This window comes from Sus scrofa, chromosome 9 (assembly GCF_000003025.6).
Source record: "Sus scrofa isolate TJ Tabasco breed Duroc chromosome 9, Sscrofa11.1, whole genome shotgun sequence".
NCBI classification, from domain to species: domain Eukaryota; kingdom Metazoa; phylum Chordata; class Mammalia; order Artiodactyla; family Suidae; genus Sus; species Sus scrofa.
The window spans coordinates 132,774,225-132,801,830 of record NC_010451.4 but is presented as its reverse complement, the minus strand read 5'-3'; the positions used below and the strand labels follow the sequence as shown (position 1 = coordinate 132,801,830).

Here is a 27,606-nt window from a genome sequence, read left to right as displayed (position 1 = left end):
TGTGTGAGTTTTGGTACTTGTGTCTTTTAAGGAATTTACCCAATTCATCTAAGTTAATACATTTGTGGGCACAGAGTTGTTAATAATATTCCATTATTATCCTTTTAATGTTCATGGGATCTCTAATGATGTCCCTCTTTCATTTTTTTATTTTTGTCTTTTTAGGGCTGCACCTGCAGTATATGGATGTTCCCAGGCTAGGAGCTGGCCTACACCACAGCAACAAGGGATCCAAATCACATCTGCGACCTACACCACAGCTCACAGCAACACCAGATCCTTAACCCACTGAGCAAGGCCAGGGATGGAACTCACGTCCTCATGGATGCTAGTTGGATTCATTAAGCACTGAGCCATGACAGGAACTCCAATAATTTATGTCTTAATTTTTGTTGTTGTTGTCCTGTGCTAACCTGGCTTAGAAGTTTATCAATTTCATTAACATTTTCTGAGACCATCTTTTGGTTTTATTGATTTTCTCTATTGGTTTCCTCTTTTCAGTTTCATTAGGTTTCAGCTCAATTTTTATTGTCTCTTGTATTCTGCTTGCTTTAATTTGGTTTAAATTGGTCTCTCATTTCCTAAGATGGAAATTTAGATGATTGGTTTTAAAACTTTCTTTTCCATTTAAAGCTGTGAATTTCCCTTTAAGCACTGATTTCTCTGCACCCCACATATTTTGATAAGTTGTTTTTCATTTATTTTTAAAATTTCTGAGACTTTTCTGTCCTTAGTATTATTTAGAAGACAATTGTTTTAAAAAGTAGCTTTTTAAAATCAAGAAACGTAGTTGATTTTCACATTGTTCTGCCTTTTTTTTTTTTTTTTAGGTATATAAATGCCAATGTCCAAGCTCTACAGCTGAAACCAAAATCCTCGGAAAGGTTTTTAACCATTTAAGCTTATTTTATCATCTGGAGATATGATTTAGCACAGAGCTGTGTGTTTACAGTGGCTTGACTGGGGTGATCTAGCACTTATTGTTTATATACTTCTTTTTATGCTTAATGAAAGGAAACTCATAAAGCATGGTAACTTCATACACTTTATTAAATCAACCATCTTTATTCTCAATAATACTAATACCTTCCATTAACTCCTATTTTCCAGTTTTTCAACCTCTGGATCTTTTTGAACTATCTTTACCTCCTCAATCTGTGAAATCTAAGCCTCTACCCACTTATCGATCAAGAGTCAAAACATGATAAGGGCTTAACTTTATGACCCTACATTTTATACCACTCATCTTTTATTTTTGAATTGCAAAGTGAAAATTCATTTCAAATTTATAGACTTTTTAAGGAAAAGTTTTATGTAAACAAAAAAATTTTGAGGATTATTTTTAACCACCAGGCAGTATTTTGCCTCAGTTATTCTTAAACTATGCAATACAGATGTTCACCCAAATTAGTTTCACATTTTGTTAACTGGGAAGTTGCCATATATTACATACCACACATGCCTATAGATATTCAGAAAATTTGAAAGCAGTGAAAAATGTTAAACTTCAGTGGAGATATTTTTTAATAAATCAGAAACAGTACCCTAGAATATGATGAATACCAGCTTTACAAGTGATAAGACTTCAGACTACGTGTACATGAGAGGGAGAGAGATTGAATGTGTAAAGTTTTCCTATTTGTCAAAGAACTGTAACCGCTTATAATCTGAATCTATACTATAGATTTTATGATTTCAGTTTTTTTTTAATTAGATAAAAGAATATCAAAGAACACCATTTTTACTTGGGCTTTATTTAACAAGTAATGATGAAGTGCCTGCATGTGTTAGGGACTGTTCTCATCTTAGGCATATAAATATAGTTTCTTTCCAAAATGAAGCATGAGGGAAATGGGCCTGGAAACCCAACAAGGCAAAAAATGTTGAAGTGTAATGATAGACGTCTATAAATGGTGCCCAGGCCAGCAGATGCTATAATGGTTGGTTCTTCCTTGGGACTGGGGAAAGGGGCATTTAACAAGGGCCTAATACCTGAGTACAATCTAGAAAGACAAATACATTTTTTCCTAGGAAATTGGGATGAAGATGTAGCACAGTGAACACACTCATGAAGACACAGGTGGCATGCTTCTTTATGAGTACCATATGTCATGGACCGTGGCTGGAGCATAGCATGTAAACAGGAAGATGAAAGGTAATGCTGGAGTCCAGGCAAGGACTGGATCATGAGGGGCTGTGTCTGCCTTGCTAAGAGTTTTATCCATCAGTTAGCAGTGGAGAAGCCCTAAATAAGTTAAACTAGAGAGTAACACGACGAGCTTTTCGTTTTCTTAAGACTATTCTCTCAACAATTTTGGAGGACACATTTGAATGAAGGGAAAAACTGGAAACACAGCCTCCTGGAAGTAGGTCACTGCAGTTATCTAAGAAATATTGAGGGTTTGAACTGAGAAAATAGCAGGAAAAAAGGAAAGAGGAAATACTCAAGACACAGCAGGACTTGGTGAGTGACTAGATGTGGAGGATTAGAGAGCGAGAAGTCTGGGAAGATGCTTCATTTCTGCTTTGAACAGGGGGCTAGAGAATGTTGCTCTCTCCTGGGGCGGGGGGGAAGACAGGGTGAGCCCCTCTGAAAGAAGGGTAAGTTTCAGATGCCTGTGGGGAGACATCCCAGAGATTTCCCAAAGGTTGTTGCAGATGCAGGTCTGAAGCTCAAAGATTGGAAGAAAACTCTTGAGCTAAAGAAATAAATTTGTGGTTCATCACATTTCAAATTATTTGAAATCTGGATAAATGAGGTTTTTTTATACACCAATAGTATATTGTATCACCAATATGTTACATGGGTAAACATTAAAAAATCATTTAGGCAATGCTAAACCCAATGGGAAGATGGCATAGTAGCTATCCAACACTCCAATTACTCATTAAAAAGGACTACTATAATTAGAAGAGGTTTCAAATAAATGACAATTAAAAAGTTCACTTTAGAATCTAAGAGCCACCACAATTAATGTTGTGCTTAAGTTCCTGTTGTCCCTCTGCCAGTTAAATCATTATTAGGAACTAGTTTCTACTAATAATGTCCTATAAAGGTTAGGTTGATGGACAGTCACTACTAAAATAAAAATGTTATGAGCTAATTTAAGTAACATGTTGCACCACATAAAATAATAAAACTGATTTTGGACATATTTACACATTACAGTGAGTGTTATGCTTTGGTAGGTCTTAAAACATGTTATGCTATTCATCCATTTAAATTGTACTACCTTGTTCAAAACATTTTAGAAACATATTTTTGATTTCCAGAGTCTCTCTAGCAGCCATACAAGAAACATACTCATTTTACAGTTAAATCCCATTTTTTAAGAAAAACTTTCTTCCTCTTTTTAAATGTATTATGGGAAATTTAAAATTTACTAGACAAAGTAAACAATAAATGAACTTTATGTACTGCTCACCCAGATTTAATAGTTAGCAACATTTTTTCTTAGAATAGTTATATGTTCATACACACTTCCCACCTACTCAATTTTTATTCTTTATATGTATTAGTTTAAGTGTATGTACAGTGAAAGGCATGAGTGTTAGCTGCACAGTTTTGACAAATGGAGGCACCGTTGGAACCTCACACCTCCATCGTGACAGACCATTTTCATTTATCAAGAATACCTCCTCAGGACAGCATGCAGTGGAGTGTGCCAGGTGAACAGGGCAGGGCCAGCTGGAGGGTGGGGTGGCACATGGCCTAATGGCAGCGTTGGCGGTGGCAGCAGCAGCAGTGCTGGGGTTGATGAGCTTGGCAGCTTCAGGTCCCTCAGAGGCTCCTGCAAGGGACCCAGGCCACTAGTGGAGGCGGAGGTGCTTGGTGTTGGCACTTGGCAATGATGGGCGTCCTTGGAGCAGCTGCCTTCCAGCAGATGAGTAAACTGAGGTTCCTTTTGGTGTTGGTTCTTTGCCCAAAACGATAAAATCTGATCAACATATCTTTCTCTGAAGGTTTTAGGCAGAGACTGGATCATGAAATTCATTCATATTTTATAGCAGATTCTTGCATTGGGCATGAAATCAAGATAGATAAACTCTTCAGAAATTCTTGATTATGAAAGATCTCAAGATGGCAGAATGTAAGGACTGGTGCTCAACTTCTCTCCTAAAAACAAAATTTGCAACTAAATGCTGAGCAACCTTCAACCAAATGGACTGAAAACCTTTAAAAAGATATCCTACTCCAGAAGAAAAAGAGGACAACACATCAAGAGGTAGGAGGGGCGATTACATGATATAAGCAACGCCATACCTCCTGGGTGGGAAGACCCACAGACTGGAAAGTAACTGGTTCATAGAGACTCACCTACAGGAGTGAGAGTTCTGAGCCCCACATCAAACTCCCATGTGCGGGGATCTGGCACTGGGAGAAAGAGCCCCCAGAGCACCTGGCATTGAAGGCCAGTGGAGCTTGTGTGCAGGAGCTCCACAGGACTGGGGGAAATGGAGACCCATTCTTAAAAGGCACACACAGACTTTCAAGTGCACTGGGTCCCAGGGCAAAGCAAAGTCTCCACAGGAATCTGGGTCAAACCTGACTGCAGTTCTTGGAGGACCTCCTGGGAAAACAGGGGTGAATGTGGCTTGTTGTGGGGGAAGGACATTGGAAGCAAAGCTCTCTGGAATATTCAGCAGCATGTACTTCTCTGGAGGTGGACATTTTGGGAAAATCTGGCCCCACACATCAGTGCTGAGTAGCCCCACGGCAAACAACAATCCAGGTGGGATCACAGCCCCACCCAACAGGCTGCCTAAAGGCCCCCCAGGCACACAGCCGCCCAGCCTCTAATCCCATCCAGAGACAAAGCCCCACCCACCAGAGGGATAGGAATTAGCTCCACCTACCAGTGGGCAGGCATCAGTCCCTCCCATCAGGAAACCTACAGCAAGCCCCCATACCAACTTCAGCTGCAAAGGGGCAGATACCAGAAGTAAGAGAGGCTACAACTCTATTATCTGTAAAAAGGTCCACACCAAAAATCTACAATAATGAAAAGACAGAGAACTCAGATGAGGGAGAAAGAGGAAAAACCCCAGAAAATCAGCTAAGTGATCAGGAAATTCTCAGCCTCCAGGAAAAAGACTTTAGACTGTTGATGCTGAAGATGATGCAAGACACTGGAAATAAACTGGAGGCAAAGATGGATAACTTACAGGAAACACTGAGCAAAAAGATACAAGATATAAAACTTAAGAAGAGATGCAAAATACAATAAGTGAAGTAAATTCACTAGAAGTGGTTAACAGCAGAATACAGGAGGCAGAAGAACGAATAAGAGGTGGAAGACAGATTAGTAGAAATTATGATGTGGAATAGAAAAGAGAAAAAAGATTGAGAACAAATGAAGAGAGTCTCAGAGAACTCTGGGACAACGTTAAACACACCAACATCCATATTATAGGGGTGCCAGAAGGAAAAGAGAGAGAGAAGGGGACAGAAAAACTATTTGATGGAATAATAGCTGAAACCTTCTCTAACATGGGAAAGGAACCACTCAGCCAAATCGAGGAAGCGCAATGAGTACCATATAAAATAAACCCAAGGAGGAACCTCCTGAGACACATATTAATCAAACTGACCAAAATTAAAGACAAAGAGAAAATCTTGAAAGCAGCTAGGGAAAAGAAGTAACATACGAGGGAACCATGATTAGGTTATCAGCAGATTTTTCAGCAGAAACTCTGCAGGCCAGAAGGGAGTGGCATGATATACTTAACATGATGAAAGGAAAAAACCTCCAACCAAGATTACTTTACCCAGCAAGGCTCTCATTCAGATTTGAAGGAGAAATCAGAACCTTCACAGATAAGCAAAAGCCAAGAGAATTCAGCAACACTAAACCAGCTTTACAACAAATACTAAAGGAACTTCTCTAGGCAGAAAAGACAAGACAGCAACAGGAAACAAAAATACCGCAAGTGACAAGGCTCACCAGTAAAGTTATTTATACGGTAAAGGTATGAAATACGCACACACAATTATGCCACCAAAATCAGAAATCATGAGAAGAGGTGGGTACAAATGCAGGACACTGGATATGCACTTGCAATTAAGAGACCAACAACTTAAAACAGTCTCATATATATATATATATATATATATATATATATTATATATAGACTCTTACATCAAAACTTCAGAATAACTGCAAACCAAAAATCTACAATTGATACACAAACAAGTAAGAAAAATCAACTCAAATACAACTCTAAAGATAGTCATCAAACCAGAACAGGAGAGAACAAGAGAAGTAAAAAAAAGCAACAAAAACAAATCCAAAGCAATTAATAAAATGGCAATAAGAACATACATATCAATAATTATATTAAATGCTAATGGACTAAACGTCCCAACCAAAAGACATAGACTGGCTGAATGGATACAAAAACAAGATCCATATATATGCTGCCTTCAAGAGACCCACTTCACTTCTAGGGACACATACAAATTGAAAGTGAGAGGATGGAAGAAAATATTCCACGTGAATGGGAATCAAAAGAAAGCTGGAGTAGCAATACTCATATCAGATAAAATAGACTTTAAAAATGAATATTTTAAGGGACAGGGAAGGTCACTACCTAATGATCAAAGGATCCATCCAAGAAGAAGATATAACAATTTTAAATATCTACGCACCCAACATAGTTTCACCACAGTAAACTGCTAACAACCTTAAAAGGACAAATTGACAATAACACAATAATAGTAGGGGACTTTAACACCCCACTTACAGCAATGGACAGATCATCCAGGCAGAAAATCAATAAGGAAACACAGGCTCTGAATGAAGCATTAAGCTAGATGGACTTAATAGATATTTATAGGACATTCCATCCAAAAGCAACAGAATACACATTCTTCTCAAGTGCACATGGAACATTCTCTAAGATTGATCACATCCTAAGCTACAAATCCAACCTCAGTAACTTTAAGAAAATTGAAATCATATCATCTTTTCCAACCACAATGCTATATGACTGGAAATCAACAAGAAAAAACCTGCAAAAAACACAAACACGTGGAGACTAAACAACATGCTACTCAGCGACCAATGGATCACTGAAGAAATCAAAGATGAAATTAAAAAATACCTAGAAGCAAATGACAACAAAGATACGACCTTCCAAAACCTATGCAATGCAGCAAAAGCCATTCAAAGAGGAAAGTTTATAGCAATACAAGCCCACCTCAGGAAACAAGAAAAAGCTCAAATAAACAACCTAACTTTACATCTAAAGCAGCTAGAGAGAGAACAGACAAGATCTAAAGTTAGTAGAAAGAAATCATAAAGATCAGAGCAGAAATCAATGAAATAGAAACAAAGAAAACCATAGAAAAGATCAATGAAATGAAAAGCTGGTTCTTTGAAAAGATCAGCAAAACTGACAAACCCTTAGCCAGACTTATCAAGCAAAAAATAGAGAGGACTCAAATCAATACAATTAGAAATGAAAAAGGAGAAGTAACAACAGACATCACAGAAATTCAAAGGATCATAAGAGACTACTATATGCAACTATACACCAATAAAACGGAAAACCTAGAAGAAATGGACAAATTCTTAGAAAGGTACAATCTTCCAAGACTAAACCAAGACGAAATAGAAAAGATGAATGGACCAATCACAAGAACTGAAATTGAAACTGTGATTAAAAACTTCCAACAAACAAAAGTCCAGGACCAGATGGCTTCACAGGCCAATTCTATCAAACATTTAGAGAAGAGCTAACACCTTTCCTTCTGAAACTACTTCAAAAAATTCCAGAGGAAGGGATATCCCAAACTCATTCTATGAGGCCACCATCACCCTGATAGCAAAACCAGACAAAGAGACCACAAAAAAGAAAACTACAGGCTAACCTCACTGATGAGCATAGATGCAAAAATCCTCAACAAAATACTAGCAAACCACATCCAACAGTACATTAAAGGGGTTGTACATCATGATCATGCGGGATTTATCCCAGGGATACAAGAGTTCTTCAATATCCACAAATTCATCAGTGTGATACACCACATTAACAAACTGAAGAATAAAAACCATATGATCCTCTCAGTGGACACAGAAAAAGCCTTTGACAAAATCCAGCACCCATTTCTGATCAAAATCCTTCAGAAAGTGGGCATAGCAGGAACCTACCTCAACATAATAAAGGCCATATATGACAAACCCACAGCTAACATCATTCTCAATGGTGAAAAGCTGAAAGAATTCCTGCTGAGATCAGGAACAAGACAAGGATGTCCACTCTTGCCACTACTGTTCAACATAGTTTTGGAAGTCCTAGCCACTGCAATCAGAGAAGAAATAAAAAGGAATCCAAATTGGAAAGGAAGAAGTAAAACTATCACTATTTGCAGGTGACATGATACTATACCTAGAGAATCCTAAAGACTCTACCAGAAAACTGTTAGAGCTCATCCATAAATTTGGCAAAGTCGCAGCATACAAAATACAGAAATCAACAGCATTTCTATATACTAACAATGAAAGATCAGAAAGAGAAATCAGGGAAGCAATCCCGTTTACCATTGCATCCAAAAGAATGAAATACCTAGGAGTAAACCTAAAGAAACAAAAGACCTATACTCTGAAAACCATAAGACACTGATGAAAGAAATCAAAAATAACACAAATAGATGGAAAGACATACCATTCTCTTGGATTGGAAGAGTTAATATTATCAAAACGACTTTACTACCCAAGGCAATCTCCAGATTCAATGCAATCCCTATCAAATTACCAAGGACATTTTTCACAGAACTCAAAATATTGTAAAGTTTGTTTGGAATCACAAAAGACCCAGAATAGCCAAAGATATCCTGAAAAAGAAAAATGGAGCTGGAGGAATCAGGCTCCCTGACCTCAGACTATACTACAAAGCAATAATCCTCAAAACCATATGGTACTGACACAAAGACAGAAATATAGATCAGTGGAACAGGGTAGAAAGCCCAGAATTAAACCCACACACCTACAGCCAACTAATCTATGACAAAGGAGGCAAGAATATACAATGGAGAAAAGACAGCCTCTTCAATAAGTGGTGCTGGGAAAACCAGACAGCCACATGTAAAAGAATGAAATTAGAACACTCCCTAACACCATACACAAAAATAAACTCAAAATGGATTAAAGATATAAATATAAGACCAGATGCTATAAAACTCTTAGAGGAAAACATAGGCCAAGTACTCTCTGACATAAATGATAGCAACATCTTCTCAGATCCACCTCTTAGAGTAATGACAATAAATACAAAAATAAACAAATGGGACCTAATCAAACTTCAAAGTTTCTGCACGGCAAAGGAAACTCTAAACGAAAAAACAACCTACAGAATGGGAGAAAATCTTTGCTGCAAATGAATCAATCTCCAAAACTTATAAATACCTCCTACAGCTTAATACCAAAAAAATAAACCCCATCGAAAAATGGGCAGATCTAAACAGACAATTCTCCAAAGAAGACATACAGATGGCCAAAAAACACATGAAAAGATGTTCAACATCACTTATTATTAGAGAAATGCAAATCAAAGCCACGATGAGGTACCACCTTACACCAGCCAGAATGGCCATCATCAAAAATCTACGAACAAGTGCTGAGGAGAGTGTGGAGAAAAAGGAACCCTATTACACTGTTGGTTGGATTGTAAATTGATGCAACCACTGTGGAAAACTCTATGGAGATTCCTCAGAAAACTAAAAATAGAATTACCTTTTGATCCAGCAGTCCCACTCTTGGGCATCTATCCAGAGAAAACCATGACTCAAAAAGACACATGCACTCCAATGTTCATTGCAGCACCATTTGCAATAGCCAAGACATGGACACCACCTAAATGCCCATCAACAGAGGGGTGGATCAAGAAGAAGTGGTACATATACACAATGGAATATTATTAGCCATTAAAAGGAACGAAAGACCGGCATTTTTAGCAACATGGATGGACCTAGAAATTATCATGTTGAGTGAAGTTGGTCATACAATGAAAACATCAAATGCTTTCACTGACATGTGGAATCTGAAAAAAGGACACAATGAACTTCTTTGCAGAGCAGATACTGACTCACAGACTTTGAAAAACTTATGGTCACTAAAGGAGACAGTTCGGGGGGTGGGGGGGATGCACTGGGGTTGTGGGATAGAAATCCTATAAAATTGGATTGTGATGATCATTGTACAACTATAAATGTAATAAATTCATTGAGTACTTAAAAAAACTCTTAAAAAAAAAATCTCCTCGGAGTTCCTATCCTGGCACAGTTGAAACACATCCGACTAGGACAATGAGGTTGAGAGTTTGATCCCTGGCCTCGCTCAGTGGGTTAAGGATCCAGCATTGCCGTGAGCTGTGGTGTAGGTTGCAGACGTGTCTCGGATATGGCATTGCTGTGTCTCTGGCATAGGCCAGCAGCTACAGCTCCCATTCAACCCCTAGCCTGAGAACTTCCACATGCCATGGGAGCAGCCCCCAAAATAGACATAAAGAAAAAAAAAAAAAAAAAAGAATATCTCCTCGTGATCCTTCTTAGTTGTACCTAAAAGCAACCACTATTCAGTGTCTTCATCTTAGATTAATTTTGTCTGTTCTGGAACTTTAATTAAATGGGATCATGCAGTGTGTCCTCTTCCTGTCCAGTTTCTTTTGCTCAGCACAGGGATTTTGAGATTCCCCTGTGTTGTTGCGTGCATCAGCACTCCGCTCCTTTTCATGGCTGGATAATACTCCATTGGATGAGAGCAGATGATCTGTTTATCTGTTCTTGTCCCAGGTTTCCATTGCTGCCTAACAAATCACACTCCAAATTAGATTAAAAAACGTACAACCATTTACTTCCTTCATGAATGTGCACTTCGTGCATGTCATAGGAAGGACAACTTCTCCCTGTCGTATCTGGTATCAATGTGGGTGACTCAAAGGCTAGAGGTTCCTTGAGGGCTACAGGCTCAAATCATCTGAAGATTCACGCACATGCCTAATGGTTAACGCTGGTTTCAGCTGGGAGCTCGGCGGGTGCCTTGGCTTCCTCACTGCCTGGCAACTAGGCTCCAAGAACATGCATCCCAGGAGGGTAAGGCAGAAATATGGCATATTTATGACCTAACCTCCAAAATCCCAGAAGGTCACTTTTTTAATCCCTTACCAGCCATCACAGTCAAAACTATTAAGTTCAGTGGAATAGCCTGTAGACCTCGTGACTCAGCAGTGTCAAGGTCACCCTGAAAGGTGTAGGATAAAACATGTTACTGATGGCCATGTTTGGACAGTACTCTCTGCCACAGTCTGCCTTCTGGCCACAAGAGTTCACACCCTTCCCACATACAGAACACACTGAACCCCTCTTCCAAGAGCCCCAAGCCCCTAACCATTATGATATTAACTTACAGTTCAAGATCGCATCATGTCACTCGGGTCCAAGTGTGGATGAGGCTTGAGGTCCGCAACTTGAGTTCTGAAGAGCCTATGGACTAAAAAGACAGTGTATATGCTCAACATAGACTCACGGTACAATGACGGTTCAGCAGAGGAAAACTGCTGTAAACCCCATTGTTCAAAAAAAGTTCTGCCCTCTGGGTATTGCCTTTTTTGCCATTAAATGTAGAGGGGCTTTTAGGAAAAACCCTTCTCTATCTAGGAATCTCTGTGGGGTGCTCTAAGACACTACCTTCAAGATCTTTAGAAAGATTTTCTTATCTATTTGAAAAGGTCCATAAAACACCATCTTGTTCCTCGGAGGTCTCAGCAAATGAATTTCCAGTCATGTCCTTGGCTTCATATTTAGACCACATTTTTCTGCAGCACCATTGATTTTCCTAGAAGCCATTTCTTAATTTGAGTGTCATTTACCATCTGGAGAGGCTGAAAATGAGAAACAGTTTAATTTTTTTGTACCCAGCAATTCCTGGCTTCTTCTAAGTTTAACTGTTATTTCTCTTCTGTCGCTTCAAATGCATAGCCAGTGAGAAGTTAGGGGGCACTTTTTTTTTTCATTTTCAAAAGTTTTATTGAAGTATAGTTGATTTATAAGGTTGTAATAATTTCTGCTGTACAACAAAGTGATTCAGCTACGCATATACACACATCCGTTCCCTTTCAGATTCTTTTCCCATATAGACCCTCACAGAATATTGGATAGAGTCCCCTGTGCTGTACAGCCAGGTCCCCGTTGGCCAATCCAGGTGGCACTTTCAATACTGCTTGTATATCTAACTAGATTATTGATTGCATTGGGTATGTTTCCTATTTTCCACATTATTGCAGGTGATTTTGGGGACAATGCTCCACCACTATAAGACAAAGGTCTTTTTCCCCAGGACCAATAACATCTTCCCGGATTTCTTTTCAGGCCTTGCTGACAGCCTCCTCCGGGTCCCATAAAGCCCTGATAATACTCTGAGGCCCTTCCAGCTTCAGCCCACTACTGAGTCCTCAAACCAGTGCCATACCTGTCACACTTCTGTTTCAGTAGCAGTCTACCTCCAGGTACCAAAATCTTTTCCAGGTCTCTTTTGCTGAGTCACAAAGCACACTACACTTAGTGGCTTCAGAGACCAAAATCATTTATTTTGCTCATGAACTTGCAATTTGGGCAGAGTGTAGCAAAGACGCTTCATCTCTGCTCCACACACATCAACTAGATAACTTGCTGGCTGAAATCATCTGAAGGCTCACTTGCATGTCTGGTGGGTGATAATGGGCTGTCAGCTGGGACACCTACCCATGAACTCTCCCTGTTAGTTTCCTAGCACCATAGTGTCTGGGTTCCAAGAGCCAGTGCCCCCCCAAGAACAGGCAGAAATACATGGCATTTGAGTAGCCTTGCAAGTCACGTAGTGTCACTTTCTCCATTCTCTAATGGTTGACACAATTGCAAAGTTCTATCCATCCATGCTCAAGTGGAGGGAATATGGCAGATGTGACATAAGGTGGCAGCCATCCTTGGGAAATAAAACCTGCCACACTACCATTGAGAGCTATTACTTAGTTTTAACCTACAGCTGTATCTAAATTCACAAGTCTAGGTCCCAGACAATACTTTTATCCAAAGAGCAAACCCACTTTCAAGGAACTATAACTGAGGTAGTGGGGAGAACACGGTGGAGGCCTTCAAATTCCAAAAGAGCTTTTAAGATATTTTGGAGATTTGGAAAAACTATTCTCATGCAACCCATTAAAATAGATTTTGCTTATACGTGATTGAATGCATTGTCTATTTGACTATCAGTTACAACAGTTATATCACTACCAAGAAGAAAATTTAAAAATTAGAAGAAGAAAGTTAAGTTTTGCTGGCAAGGGGCAGACTAGTTAATGTCCCAAGCTCTCCAAACCTGCCAATAATTTTAAATTTTTAAAAATTTTTATTAAAGTATAGTTGATTTAATATGTTGTGTCAATTTCTGCTGTACAGCAAAGTGACCCAGATTTTATATATATATATACACTATACACTTATTACATATATAGATTATATATAACACACTATATACTTATATATATATGTATATATATACACACACACTATATACTTATATATATATGTATATATATACACACACTTTTTCTTCCATCTTGTTCTATCACAAGAGACTGGATATAGTTCCTTGTGCTATTCAGCAGGACCTCATTTCTTATCCATTCTAAGTGTAATAGTTTGCATCTACTAACCCCAAACTCCCAGCCCATCCCACTCCCTACTCCCTCCCTGCTTGGCAACCATAAGTCTGCTCTCCATGTCTGTGAGTCTGTTTCTGTTCTATAGATAGGTTCATTTGTGCCATATTTTAAATTCCAAATATAAATGATATCATATGGTATTTGTCTTTCTGACTCGCTTCACTTAGTAGGAGAATCAAAACCTGCCAATAATCTTATGAGACCTTTGATATTGTTCATTATTAGCATGCTTGATTTGTTTTTCCCACTTGCACATTTCTGTGAAACAAATCAACGCCTCTATACTTGACGTAACTACAGCCCAAGAAGATGTAACCATCTACTTGTATGCTTAATTCTTCCAAGAGGTAACTTTTTAAAGGCTGGTGGTAAGATCCCTTGCTAAACTCTATATCCAAAGGAGGACATAGCTGATGCAGACTTGGAGAGAAGTCCCTGAGAAGTATTTAATATATAATCCTTTCCACTATATTTGAGACACTCAATGCATGGAGAATATTTATAGGTATAAGGAAGGTGCCTTTTCTCCTGAAAACGTCTAACTATAAATAAACCATCAATTCCAAGTATATACATTCTTGTCACCCCTCTGCCATTTATAAGGAGAAAGGCAAGAAAAAAATATGGAAATGTCAGTTATAATTGTTTAGTCTTATCAGTTGGGCTCGGTCAGAGAATCATCTCACTAAGAGAATGACAGCCCCACTGGCTGCAGAAGAAAAATAAACACAGAAAGATAGATGCTTGGACTGGCTGCTGATATTTGGGAGCATTGTACTCACCCTGAAAAGGACTTCTGACTTAAGCAGGATGAGTAATAAAAAAAAGTGTTTCTTACTCCAAGTTGATTAATAAGTTATGTTTTAGTGAAAATTACCAGGTTTCACTTGAGTGCTTTTCTTGACGTACTTGCTATACAGGTGTAATAGTTTAAATCACGTTAGTAATAGTTGCAAGTTCCACTTTTAAAACAGATTTTAAGTAGCGTTGGTGGTGTAGTGGTGAGCATAGCTGCCTTCCAACTTTTAAAACATATTTTAAAAGAAAAATTTGCATAGTTACATGTCAAATAAGCATACCTGGAAATGACAGCCTTCAGGTGGGACTATGCATCTCTAACCAAGTCCTCATTCCACTTACTGTTGCTCTAATTCCTCAAGGAAACACCCAATCTTTTGAGGAATAGTCTTGCAAATATAATCATAAAAACGTTAAGGGGTAATGTTGTTTTAGAACATACTTTAAGCATGACTTTAGAGAAACATGGAGGGATTTTTCTGCCATCCACCCTGTATTAGCCATCTTTAAGTTGGCTGCTACAGCTCCTCAGCTTTCTCTCCAAGATTTAAGTGTCAACCTATTTTTCCAAGTCATGTGGTCTGCTCTTTTCATTGATTCTTCAGTTGACTTTGTTATTGAGCACGTTTTCTAGGTAATAAGTAAGCCCTTAACACTGAACTGGTAGGCTATGGGAAATCTTAAAAGGTGAAAATGAATTCAGTGATTCATATTATTCAAGGTTTTTAGTCTGTATTTCTTAAAAACCTAGTCAATGGGTGTCACTGCCTTCTCACTGCCACGACCAACACAATCACTTGGCTCCCAATAAAGTTACTTCTGATTCTCTCCTTGATTTTGATTTTGTTCTAAATGGATCTCTCTGACAGCAACAAAGTGAAATGTCTTGAAAAGTAAATTGCTCCATATGATAGTTTTGAAATAAAATGCCTGCCAAATTGGATTGATTGGGGCTCTGAATGCAGCAATATTAAGTGAAGAAGTTTTATCTTCCATAAAAACTTCACCCATATTTTTTTCCAGGGTGAAAAAATATGTGAGTCACAGGGCTATATTTCAAGATGTCAAATTGAGGTTCATGATACGAAAATGAAATGCTAACTGAAATAATACCGAATGTGCTGGAAACGACAGACATGTGCCTAGGGCTTGAGACATAGAAAAGAAAGAAACATCACTTGGCTCATCCAAGGATTTTTAGTTGCTAATTATTGAAACCATTTAATGGATGGTCATTAAATACTCAGTACCATTACAGATGTCATTGCTTTGTTCCCAATTAAGGCTTTTCTGATTCTTTGCTTTTTGTTGGTTTTTCTTTTTATAAAAAGGGCTGCACCTACGGCATATGGAGGTTCCCAGGCCAGGGGTCAAATCAGAGCTGCAGCCGTCAGCCTACACCACAGCCACCGAAACTCTGGATCCAAGCCACGTCTGAGATCTACACCACAGCTCATGGCAATGCCAGATCCTTAACCCACTGAGTGAGCGAAGCCAGGGATCAAACCTGGATCCTCATGGATACTAGTTGGGTTTATAACCCACTGAGCCACAAAGGGAACTCCTCTCTCTTTGCTTTCGAGTTTATTCTAAATGGCTATCTCTTCAATTTACGGAGTGAAATGTCTCGAAGGGCATTTGGGAGGTCAGGTGATAGATGGGGGAAGAGGAAAAAGACTCAGCTGTCTCAGTTCTTAAATCAGTGGCTCTCAGACTTCCATTTGCTTAAGAATCACCTGGAGAAGGAGGAGTGCTAAAAATAGAGATTTTTCAGGAGTTCCCACCATGGAACAATAGGTTAAGAACCCCACTGTACTGGCCTGGGTCACCGTGGAGGTGCAGGTTCGATCCCCCAGCCTGGCACAGTGAGTTAAAGGATCTGGCATCGCCACAGCTGCAGCGTAGGTTGCAACTGCAGGTCACAGCTACACCTCGGATTCATTTCCTGGCCTGGGAACATGCATATGCCATGAGTGAAGCCATTAAAAACAAAAAAACCACAAATCTGTGTAACTGGGTTCCCATGCTGTACAGTGGGGGGAAAAAAAGTGTTGGGGAAATAAATAGTTTCTCTTTAATTTTTTAAGAAAATAAGTTTAAAAAAATAAACTAAAATTTAAAAATTAGTGCACTGTGTAAATCAACTATTTTAATAAAAAAAAATCATCTCACAACAACAAAAAAAAGAAAGAAAAACAACATTTCTGATGAACTAAAGTAGGACCAAACCAAGTCTGAATCACAGGAGATGGCTATGGGATCCCGAAGAACAAAGGATGATGTTTTAATTATCTGTTAAATTTAGAACCACCTCCAAATATCTTATAACAACAACAACAACAAATTTATTTTGCTCACAAACCTACAGGTCAGGAACTGGGACAAGGCACAGAGAGAAGGGCTCCTCTGTGCTCCATGGTGTCTGAAGGTCTCAGCGGGGAAGATCCCAAAGTTTTGGAGCCCCCAGACCTCCCCACCCCTTCGTCTCTGCACACAGCATCTCTACATGGCTAGCCTGAACATCCCTCAGGCACGGCCGCCACTGCCCTGTAAGTCTACTTCTTACCTGGCTGTCAGAGCTCCAAGACAAGTGTGGACGAGACAAGAGGCCTGTGTGGGAGCTGCAAGGCTTCTTATGTCCTAGCCTCAGACACCCCAGATCAGCCCAGATTCAAGAAGGAGGAAGATTCTGCCCTTGCAGCAGCAAGGAATTTACAGCCGGCTCCAGTCTCCCGTAGTTTGTCCTCTGGCTACATTATTTACATGCATCCCACAGACAAGATACACTTATCCCCTCCCAAGGCTCCCAAAAGTCTCATCCCATTTCAACACTGACCTGAAGTCCAACATCTGTCATGTAGATCAGAATGAAGCGCCTGGATGCAGTTCCTGAAATACAGCTCCTATCAATCTGAAGACCTGGGAAAGAAAAATACAAGTTATCAGCCATAGGGTACCTGCAATAAACAGTGCCACTCAAAATGGGGAAGGTTTGGGAGTTCCTGTTGTGGCGCAGTGGTCAGCGAATCCGACTGGGAACCACGAGGTTGCAGATTCGATCCCTGGCCTTGCTCAGTGGGTCAAGAATCTGGCATTGCCGTGAGTTGTGGTGTAGGTGGCAGACGTGGCTCAGATCCCGCATTGCTGTGGTGTAGGCCGGTGGCTACAGCCCCGATTCAACCCCTAGGCCTGGGAACTTCCATATGCCGTGGAAGCGGCCCTAGAAAAGGCAAAAAAACAAAAAAAGGTGGGGGGGGGAAGCGAAGGTTTGATTAAAAGGCTTACAATAGTCACTGGTTCACAATAGTTGTGAATTCCATCCAAATCCATAATCAAGAGTTCATTTGCTCTGAAGCCATTTCTTTTGCTGAGAATCTGGAGACTCTTTTGCTAAAAGAAAAAGTTTTATTGTTGTTTATTTTCAAACCCAAAAAAGTCCCAACTCAATAGGTCCTCTAGATTCCCAAAAATTAGACAGTTCCATCTTTAACATACTTCCCTTCTCGTATTTTATACTAGGTCCCTAGAGAAAGCCAAGCAGCATCTTGAGCATTCTACCTGGGAATCTTTTTAAGTAGATCAAGGTCTCTTTCCCCCATTACCACAGGCAACAGTTTGGCTACCTGTTGTGCCAGGACAAAACAGGTGCCTTTTCCTCCCACCTCTAATGACGTTTTCCCTGCCATTCTTTAGGGCCTTACTGGGAGTTTCCTGAGGCCCTTCCAGTTTCCACCTACCGCCCAGCAACAAGTTCTGGTCCAGTTATCAGCGCTGTGCAGCTCCTCAAAATGACAAGCTTTTGTTTGGCTCATGAATCCACAGGTTGGAATTCAGACACTGAATAGTGGGGCGGGTTCATTTCTCCTCTGGGTATCTGAGGCCTCAGCAGGTAGGACCTGGATAGCTGGATGCTGAGAGTATGAGCTGGCTTCAGTGTCTTTACAGCATTGTGGCCTCAAGACAGACTTTTTTAATGGGTTGCTCAAGAGCTCCAAGAACGAGTGTCCCGGGACCCAGGCAGAAGCCACAAGACTTATCATTGTTGCAACCAGCACTGAAGGGCAACAGGAGATCCTGAAAGAGGGCGGGAGAATCATACCAAAACACACAAGCCTCTCTTACATCTAGAAAGCCGGAGACCAGGAGGTGCTCTGTTCCGCGAAGGCGCCTAGGCTTTAATCCTCACGGCTTTTATTAGGGAAGGTGACGTAAGTTCATGAGCAAAATCAGGTTCAGGTGATAACTATCTTAGAGGTGGTGTTTTGCACGTGCGCTGAGTTTGTTTACTGCAAAGTCAGCAGTTGCAGTGGTCGCCACCATCTCCCCTTTGTATTGGCTGCATAAGAACAGTCCCAGGACATTTTGGTTGCAGAGCGTTCACCTGGTTTCTATGGGTCAATCCAATTCTACAGCCACGTCTGCAGCAGGTCTCCAGGTTGAACAGTCATGTGTGGGAGGCGGGGGGTCTGTCTCCGTCCTCCGGGGAATCTTTGATTCCAGCCTCTCGTTACATGGGATGGGGCGGTGGTCCTCTCCTGTTGTTATAAGAGGAGACCTTGAAAATATAAGGTTGCAGCTGCCAGCTGATGCTACTTTGAGAAGAGCTGGTGGCATCAAGTCTGACAGGTCACATAAACCTTAAAGTTCTTAGCAATACAAAGACTTGTCTAAAGTGACTCCCGGAATATTTCCTAGTGTTACCTTGGATGTCTGACCCACAGCTACTCTAGTCTGCCTTTTTTTTCTATTGGCCAATGCAGATGCCACTGGAAGTGATGTCTGATTTTCTAGATATGAGAAGACACAAGAAGTTTGGGTCTATACAAAAATCCTTACCTTAAATCTAACTCTCTGAAGGCCTGTTCTGTCAGTTTTCCCAGAGCACAGAGCGCCTCTCTCCCGGTCTCCATGCTGAGCTCTGATCAGGGGGCGCTGAGGGTCGGCAGCTGCAGTGGCTTATGTTTTACTCCATGTAGAGGCTGATGTCAGCAAGGACCAAACTTCGGTTCGCAGTGTTTCCCCATGGTCCTAAACTCAACTATAGTCTGAGAGGCATTTCAGGGCCATTTCGTCTCACAATGGTAGGAATGACTATTCCCAGATCTAGTAAAGATTTTACTAATAGGCAACTCCATGTGCTATTACTGGACTAGGCCTTGTTTACAGGAGCCAAAAGTCTCTGGACCACCTATCTTTCTAGTCTCTAATGGTCCAGGAAAATATTCCCGCTTGCTGCATTTTCCCATGGTCTGGAGACCACTGACCTCATCCGGAACTATCATTTTATCAGAGACTCAGTTACAAATTCGGCAGTACAGGAAACAGCAATTCTGTGAAAACAGTTAATAAAAATACAGCAGTATTAGTGAAGTCATAAATAAAAATTTAAGTTGCCATGTCCAGCACTGCAGGGCAACGGGAGACCCTGGGAGAGGGATGGACACGGCATAACGAAGCACAGAAGACGCTTACATTTAGAAGAGTGGGGGACTAGGAGGCACTCCGTTCCGCAGAACACAGGCCCATGGGTTTTAGCCCACATGCCTTTTATTAGGGAAGGTGACGTAGGTTCGCGAGCAAAATCAGGTGCGGGTAATGATAAAGCTCTTCGTGGCTGTGCTTGTGCACTTGCTCCAAATTTGTTTACTGCCTCGTTCAGCAGTTTCAATGGTCTCCAACGTTAAGTGAAGGGCTTTCACCCTGTTCAGCTGGTTTAGTCGTTTCTTATCTTTAAAGGAAATTATACACTGGCTTTGTCCATTCAGCCCAATTCTCTAGTGTGATTAGGCTGGTTATCCCCAGATGGTTTAATTGTTCCCAACAAAAGGAGCCTTTAGATTTAAATTAACATAGCCTGGCAAAGTTATAGCCCTGGGCGGAAGTCTCACTTGTTGCGGATTGAGTTTGAGTAACGTTAGAAAAAACTCTACTTAGGGTCTGGGTCAGAGCAGGTATTAACTGGCCAGGTGAGGGGATGCCACCTAGTAACATCAATAGTAAGAGCCTTGGAAGGGAGAAGCCCATCAGGGTAAATCAGAAGGAAAACAAATAACCATACGAGTCAGATGTGACAGTCTTGGGACAGTGGCCTACTTCTGATGTTGTCTTCTTTTTATCCAAGCATTGGTGTTTTTCTTATTAGAGCCTTGTTTTAGGGTCAGTTTGAAGTCAGTAATTCTCTCTATAGACCAGTCCAATGTAGATGCCCTTAAGTGAGAAATACAGACTTAATTTTCTTCACTTTCTTTGGGAATATTGAACTTACGAATTCCTGATAAGAAACCTTTTATCTAGGCTGGAGGCATCCCTTGAAATGATACTCTTCCAGAATGCACATGCATTCCCCCCATCACCATGGGACATCTGATATTCTCCCAGAGACAGATTACAGCAATCGGCTTCAGAAACAAGCTTAAGTTATTTTTAATAACTCGAAGTTTATAGTAATGTAACTTAGTGGTAGAGAACTATTTGGGAGGTGAGTTTTAGACAGTAAACACTAATCTCAACACACAAAACTGGAATATGAATCAAAACAGTCTTTTTCTTTAAAATTACCCGCATTTTTACCAAATATAGCCAAATTAGGACAGTAGAAAGTCTACCCCTAATGGAAAACACGTTTTCTAACCATTTCTTTTTCATTATTGCGTTTGCCAGGGAGCCAGGAAGAACCAAGCGGCCGTCCAAATTCAAGCTTTGCACTTGAATTTACTTTTAAATTCGTTTACCGAAATTTTAAACTTAGTCCCAACCATGAACAAAATTATTTTCTCATTGTCCACTTCCCACAAACCTTCCGTCACTTGCTATATCCGTATTAGTCTGTCTCCTGTCTTTCCATTCAAAATAACAAGCTATAAGACAGACTTACTTTTTCTCTTAATACAATTACGTTTCTCCATTAAACCTGGGTACAATAAGATATTATATTTAATGCTGATGACTCCAAAGACATTGTCTATATTAGATTAACTTTTTTTTTTTTTTTTTGTCTTTTTGCCTTTTCTGGGGCCGTTTCCCCCGGTATATGGAGGGTCCCAGGCTAGGGGTCTAACCGGAGCTGTAGCCGCCCCACTGGCCTACGCTGGAGCCACAGCAACACAGGATCCAAGCCTCATCTGCAACCTACACCCCAGCTCACGGCCATGCCGGATCCTTAACCCACTGAGCGAGGCCAGGGATTGAACCCGTGTCCTCATGGATGCTCATCGCGTTTGTTAACTGCTGAGCCACAACAGGAACTCCTAGATTAACAAACTTTCATATTAACAGCTAATAATGAATATCAAATACTACATTTTTTGCAGTTCACGTGAACCAAAAATTAATTTACGTATTTTGAGATTCTGTGTAAGTGCTTAATTTCCCTTAAGCCAATTACGTGGAGCTCTTTTATGAATTTTGGCAATGCCATCCGTACACAACAAAGACATACAAACAAAACAAAGACCTCCTATTTCCCATTCCTTAGCTTCAGCCATGAATAAGGTACAATTGGGTAAAACAAGCCTCTTCCCTGAGACCTTAAAGGCCATGTCAAGTAAGACTAGGAATGGAGTTTGTGGGTTCTGTTCTAATGTTTGTAATTTTCGTCTGTCAGCAGAAGCCTGGCTTGTAAAATGGGCAGGAAGAATGGCGTGTCCTTTTGTAAAGCCAGACGATCTAACGTAGCATTATGTCAGCCCCAGGCTCCCAGGGTCACTCGCCAGAAGTCGCATGTCACTTGGCCTTTCTCCGTGCCACTGTTTCACACACCTGCCAGGAATCCAAAAAGGTGTAACCGCTGTTTCTGGAAAGACACAAGTATAACCTCTTCCCCAAGTTATTAAAGGATCAGGGCCTTGCCATATATTTTCCTCAGGTGTTTTCCAGTATGCTAACGAGGAGGTACCAGGAAAACGCTGGCCACAGTGCCATTCCATGGGCATTACTCCTTGTTCATTACAGGTGAAAAAATTCAAAGTAAGCAAAACTCGTCTTAATAATCGTGTGGGGGAGGAGGCTTCTTGTTCCCCCTTTGTTTAAGTTGCGGTTTCAATCTATGATGTGTTCGACTATAGCTTGTCCTTGGGGATTATAGGGAGTGCCAGTGACATATAAAATACCTCAAATTTGACAAAATTCAGCAAAAGCCTTACTAGCATAAGCAGGACTGTTATCAGTTTTAATACAGTGTGGAAGGCCCAGAACAGCAAAAGCTTCCCCACAATGGTTTTTGACACGTCAACAAGCCTCACCTGCCTGAGCCGAGGCCCAAGAACAGAGGAATATGTCAACAATTAACATGAACAAATTTTAAACAACTGAACCTATTAACATGAGTAACATCCAATTGCCCTAGTGGATTCCTTTTTAATCCTCTAGGATCGACTCCATCATTGGTAGACACTTGGGCTAAGCTTTGACACGATGGACAGGATTTAATAACATCTTGGGCGACAGCACAAGACAGACTGAGCTGTCTACGCAGCATTGCTGCGGGTTGATGGAGAGGTGCATGGGAAGCACGGGCCGCTTCCAAAACAGAAGCGTTTGACTGCCATCATGTAAAGCACCTGCTAAAGACGTAGGAGAACGTCTATGAGTCGTAAAAAATGGTGATGTCCTCTAATAATTTGCTGTGTGCAAAAAAATAGTTGGAATAATGCTTCATTTAGTTCTTTCAATTTTGCTGTTTCTAGTTTTTGTACTTATTGTACCACATATTGAGAATCTGAAACAATATTACAAGAATACAAGATTATTTTTAAAACTTGTTGAACAGCCACGAGTTCGGCTTTTTCAGCCGAAGGGTCAGAAGTTTGTGTAATTTTAGTAATATTTGGACCTTGAATACCAGCTTCACCATTTGAAGCTGCGTCTGTACAATGAGAGTTTAGCACTAGGCTGTGGTCTGGTACCTTTTGGAACTATAAAAGGTCTCATAGGAATTTTATAAGTTTATAGTTTTCGGGTGGATGATTATCAAGTGCACCTGCATATCCAGCGAAGGCAGTCTGCCATGGCAACGAGGTTCCGAATAAAGTCTCTCTCCAATTTGTCTAGAGGGACATTTACCACATTTGGATCCACTCCAATCAATTGTTTAGGACGGTGTCTGCCTCGAATAAGAGTTTTAGCTCTAAGATCCTCCAAGTGCTGGTGTTTTCACTTCTTGATTAGAAGGATGGATCCACTCGACAATGCCCAAGTGTGGCAGTTCCTGAACTAGGGCTGCTATAGGTGAATTCATGGAAGGCAACACAATCAGAATAAAAGGATTTTCATAGTCAATACATTGCCTCTGTGCCTTTTTTCCTCAACCAGCTGTAATCCTTTGAGGGCTGCAGGAGACAATGTACGTGGGGAGGTAAGGTCAGGATCGGCCTTCGATGTTTTAAAAAGATGCGTTAATTGATTTATAGTAATTCCTAAATATGGCGGTAGCCAGTTAACATCTCCCGATAATCATTTAAATGTATTCAATTGGTCCCTGCGAATTTGCATTTTCTGTGGCTGAATAGTACAGCCTTCTATCAAAGTTCCTAAATATTGAAATGGAGGGGTCTTTTGAATTTTATCTGGGACTATAATAAGCCCCTTTTCATTAAGATATACTTTGGTATCTAGCAAGATGTTAAAAACTTATTCTTTTGGAGCAGAGAGGATGGTATCATGTAATGGATAATATATGCCTCAGGGTATTCAAGTCTAACAGGAGCTCAGGCTCCAGCCATAAATTTTTGGCACATGGTAGGGCTGTTTTTCATGCCCCGTGGCAATACTTTCCATTGATATCGCTTCATAGGTGCCTTGTTATTTAAAGCAGGAACAGAAAAGGCAAATCTCTATTTATCTTGAGTGGCTAACGGTATGGTGGAAAAAAAACAATCTTTATATCTATAACAAGGCCCAATCTAAGGGAATTGCAGTAGGAGAAGGCAAGCCTGGTTGTAAAGCTCTCACAGCCATACATTGTTTTATTAATTTCTCTTAAATCATGTAATAGCCTCCATTTACCTGATTTTTTAGGAATAGTAAAAATAGGAGTATTCCACGGGCTGTTCATTTCCTCAGTGTGTCCTGCTTGCAATTGCTGAGCTATTAGCTCATGTATTGTAGTCAATGTCTCCTGAGTTAGGGGCCATTGATTACCCACATTGGATCATCATTAATCCATTGCATATCTGCAAGGGCTAGTGGAGAATTTTCAAGAAATCCTTACTGAACCCATTAAGAAATCCTTACTGAACCCATTCCATGTTTATCAAGCTTAATGTGCAAGTTTGTAGGTTCTTTTGCACTTGTGTTTTTTCCTAAGCCTGTTTGTTTTTGATATCCTAACTTTTTCATTGGTTTCCATCCAGGAGAAGAATCATTAGAATCACCACAGTAGCCATCCTCCGTTGTTAATCAAGTCTCATAGCAGACAAGAGAGCTCTTCCCCGTAAAGTGTCGGCTATATCAGCAACGTAAGGTTTAAAATAACCCGTTTTTCCTTCTGGTCCGACCCAGGAAAGCATCTGCCAACTGGTGGACTGTAGTGGGAACTCCGAATCCCTCAACTTCATTTTGGGGGTAACTAAAGGCCATGTGGGAGGCCAGTCATTACAACCAACAACCAAAACATCAGCTCCAATATCTGTTAATCCCCTTACATTCTTTCCATTAACCTGAAGAGTTCTGTTGTGACTTCCTGAGTCCAAAAGACCTGAGAGGTCCCCGAACATCTAAGTCCTGATGGTCCCCTTTCTTTCTGGCAACTCTTTCCTACCTTAAGATGCGGCAGCAGGAACAACTGAGCAATTCTCATTCCCGGCTGTAGAGGACGAATGGCCTCTGACCTCCCCATCACCTTAACTTCTCCCTGAGAGTCCGCATCCACCACCCCAGGCAACAGTGTCAGCCTTTCCTGGTTAAGCCCCTTCTCCCTTCTCATTAAGGCCTAACAGGAGGAAGAGAGCCAAATATTCCAGGAAGGAAAGCCCTACGCCCCGTTCACGTGTTAAAACTGCTGCTGTGGGGCAGGGCAAGTCCAACCCTGCGCCACTGGGAGTGGCCCTTGTAAGGGCTTGGATTCGTTTTCGGTTTGAGCCACACATGCCCTCATTGGTTGATGGTGTCCCATTTCCTGACACCGGAGTTGTTAAGAGAGCCGTTTTGGTGAAACTAAACCGACATTGATTAGCCCAAAGATTTCCTCTCTGACAATGCGGACATTAACCAGGGTTATGACCAGGTCCTGGGGGTGATCCTGCGGCTAGGGATGGTTTCCCTTTTAATCGAGCTCAGCATGCTTTCTGAAAATGTCCTGCTTCTCCACAATTAAAACATCTTTCCAGAGCTAAGGGTTCCTTTCCATGCTGCAGCAAGCTCTGCTTGAGCATAACCCTCTACTTCCTACATCTTGACACCCCTTAATAAACGCAGAGATGCCTCCTGAATTCCTTACAGGGACCACTGCCCTTTTACAGGCTTTATTTGCATTTTCATATGCCAGTTGTTTAATTAAAATACCAGCCACCTGAGAATGTGCTACTTGGCGACGTACGGCTCGAGTTAGGTGCACAAACTGTGGGCAAGGCTCTGTAGGGCCTTGAGGACCTTGCGCAGAAGGTCCTTGTGGGTTTCCTCTCCCAGGACTTGTCACCCACACTTTGGGTGGCCAGGCTCAGCGGCTCATGGGCCCGAGGATCGTCAGTCAGTTGGCTTGCTAAGTCAAGAAAAGGGCCGGTCCCAAGCAACATTTCAAAAGTAACTGGGACATTATTTCTTTGATTTAAGCGAGCCTGTTCCTGACCAAAAAACCTGAAAGACTAGACTTCCAAATTAAATAGTCTCCACCGTTAGGGTGGCTTTGTCGATCCTGTGCCAATCCCATGGGGGAAGCTGAAGTGTCCCCGTGCTTTCTGCCATACTCATAGTAAAAGGAGCTGTAACTCCATTCTGTATTCCACCCTCCCGTAGAGCTTTAAGAGCTTTAAAGTCAAAAGGGTTATGCATGTGGATATTTTGCCCTGGTGTGGGAGAATGGCTCGGGACGCCAGTGTTGGAAAACCGGACACATAAACACGGGGTAGACCTCGCCAAGGCTCTTTACTTCTGCGGAAGGGCTCTTTACTCACAGCGCCCACGCAAAGCAGAAAAGACCCTCCCTATTTATGCCTAATGCAGGTGATGGACCTGCCCCCTTCCCATGGGTCAGGTCAGGGCCCATGTTCTTCTCGGTTGGCGAATTTGAAACATTGTTCCTGGGAGAAGAGGGAAGGAGGAGGGGGTCGCAGGTGGGCTTTTCAGCTGAAACCAGAGCAAAATGGAGTCACCAAGATTTCCTTTGTTAGAAAAGACATTGTGGGACCTGAGGATGGGGGCAGTTGTTACAGGGATGCTAAAAAGGTCCCTTCCTCGGGGCTAGTAGATTTTAGGGCTGATTGAAGGGGAGTTAGTGTTGCCTCCACAGCTAAAGGCTTATTCAAATTCTCATCAAGAAAGGGATCAGGCTGAGGGGGAGCAGAAGGCCTAGGTTTTTCTTTATGCTCCCGCAAGTATTCCAAAACACGTCGTACTGCTCCCCTACGTATATACGTAAAGCTGGAATGATAGGTCCCCATGTAGAAAAAACAAACAGAGAGGCCAGATTGCTGGGCATGCTTTAAATTTTCTCCCATGAGATCCCACGATCCTGGGTCCATAATACACTCTCCTGGAAACCTAGGGTTATATTTGATCACAGCTTCCAACAATTCCTCTATCTTAGACCCTGTTACCCGAGCCTCTGACTGTCTCAACATACACTTAAGCAATTGAATGTAATGTTTAGTTTCCTGAAATTGATTCTGCCCCATTGTTATCCTGGTTTCAAGTTCCTACTTGCCCACTCATGGTCACGACTCTGCTGAGTGCAAGGCTAGCGTCTCCGCCGTCTGTAGTTTCACCTTTTCCTGCTCGTGGCAGACCTTCCTTTTTTCTCTGCTCGTGGCCGACCTCCTCTTCCAGCCCCACGAGGGGCGCCACTCTGCTGCGACCAGCACTGCAGGGCAACAGGAGATCCTGGAAGAGGGAGGGAGCGGCATACAGAACACACAAACCTCTTACATCTAGAAAGCTGGGACCAGGAGGCACCCTGTT

The 27,606-nt window shown here is 41.2% G+C and overlaps 1 long non-coding RNA gene across 11 annotated transcripts; it reads right to left on the bottom strand.

Annotated features, from left to right (window-relative positions):
- LOC106505054 lies at positions 1,032–27,606 on the bottom strand. 11 transcript variants are annotated; one of them, XR_001299118.2, is made up of 9 exons: positions 19,969–21,449; positions 19,333–19,826; positions 18,234–19,031; positions 17,782–17,886; positions 17,333–17,415; positions 11,687–11,880; positions 11,407–11,489; positions 11,165–11,240; positions 1,032–4,117 (listed from the first exon to the last, which is right to left on the bottom strand). It is a non-coding gene; the product is annotated as an uncharacterized LOC106505054 (long non-coding RNA). The 11 variants fall into 11 exon arrangements; XR_002336053.1 differs by lacking the exons at positions 11,165–11,240; positions 19,969–21,449 and adding an exon at positions 25,253–27,606; XR_002336054.1 differs by lacking the exons at positions 11,165–11,240; positions 19,969–21,449 and adding an exon at positions 27,414–27,606.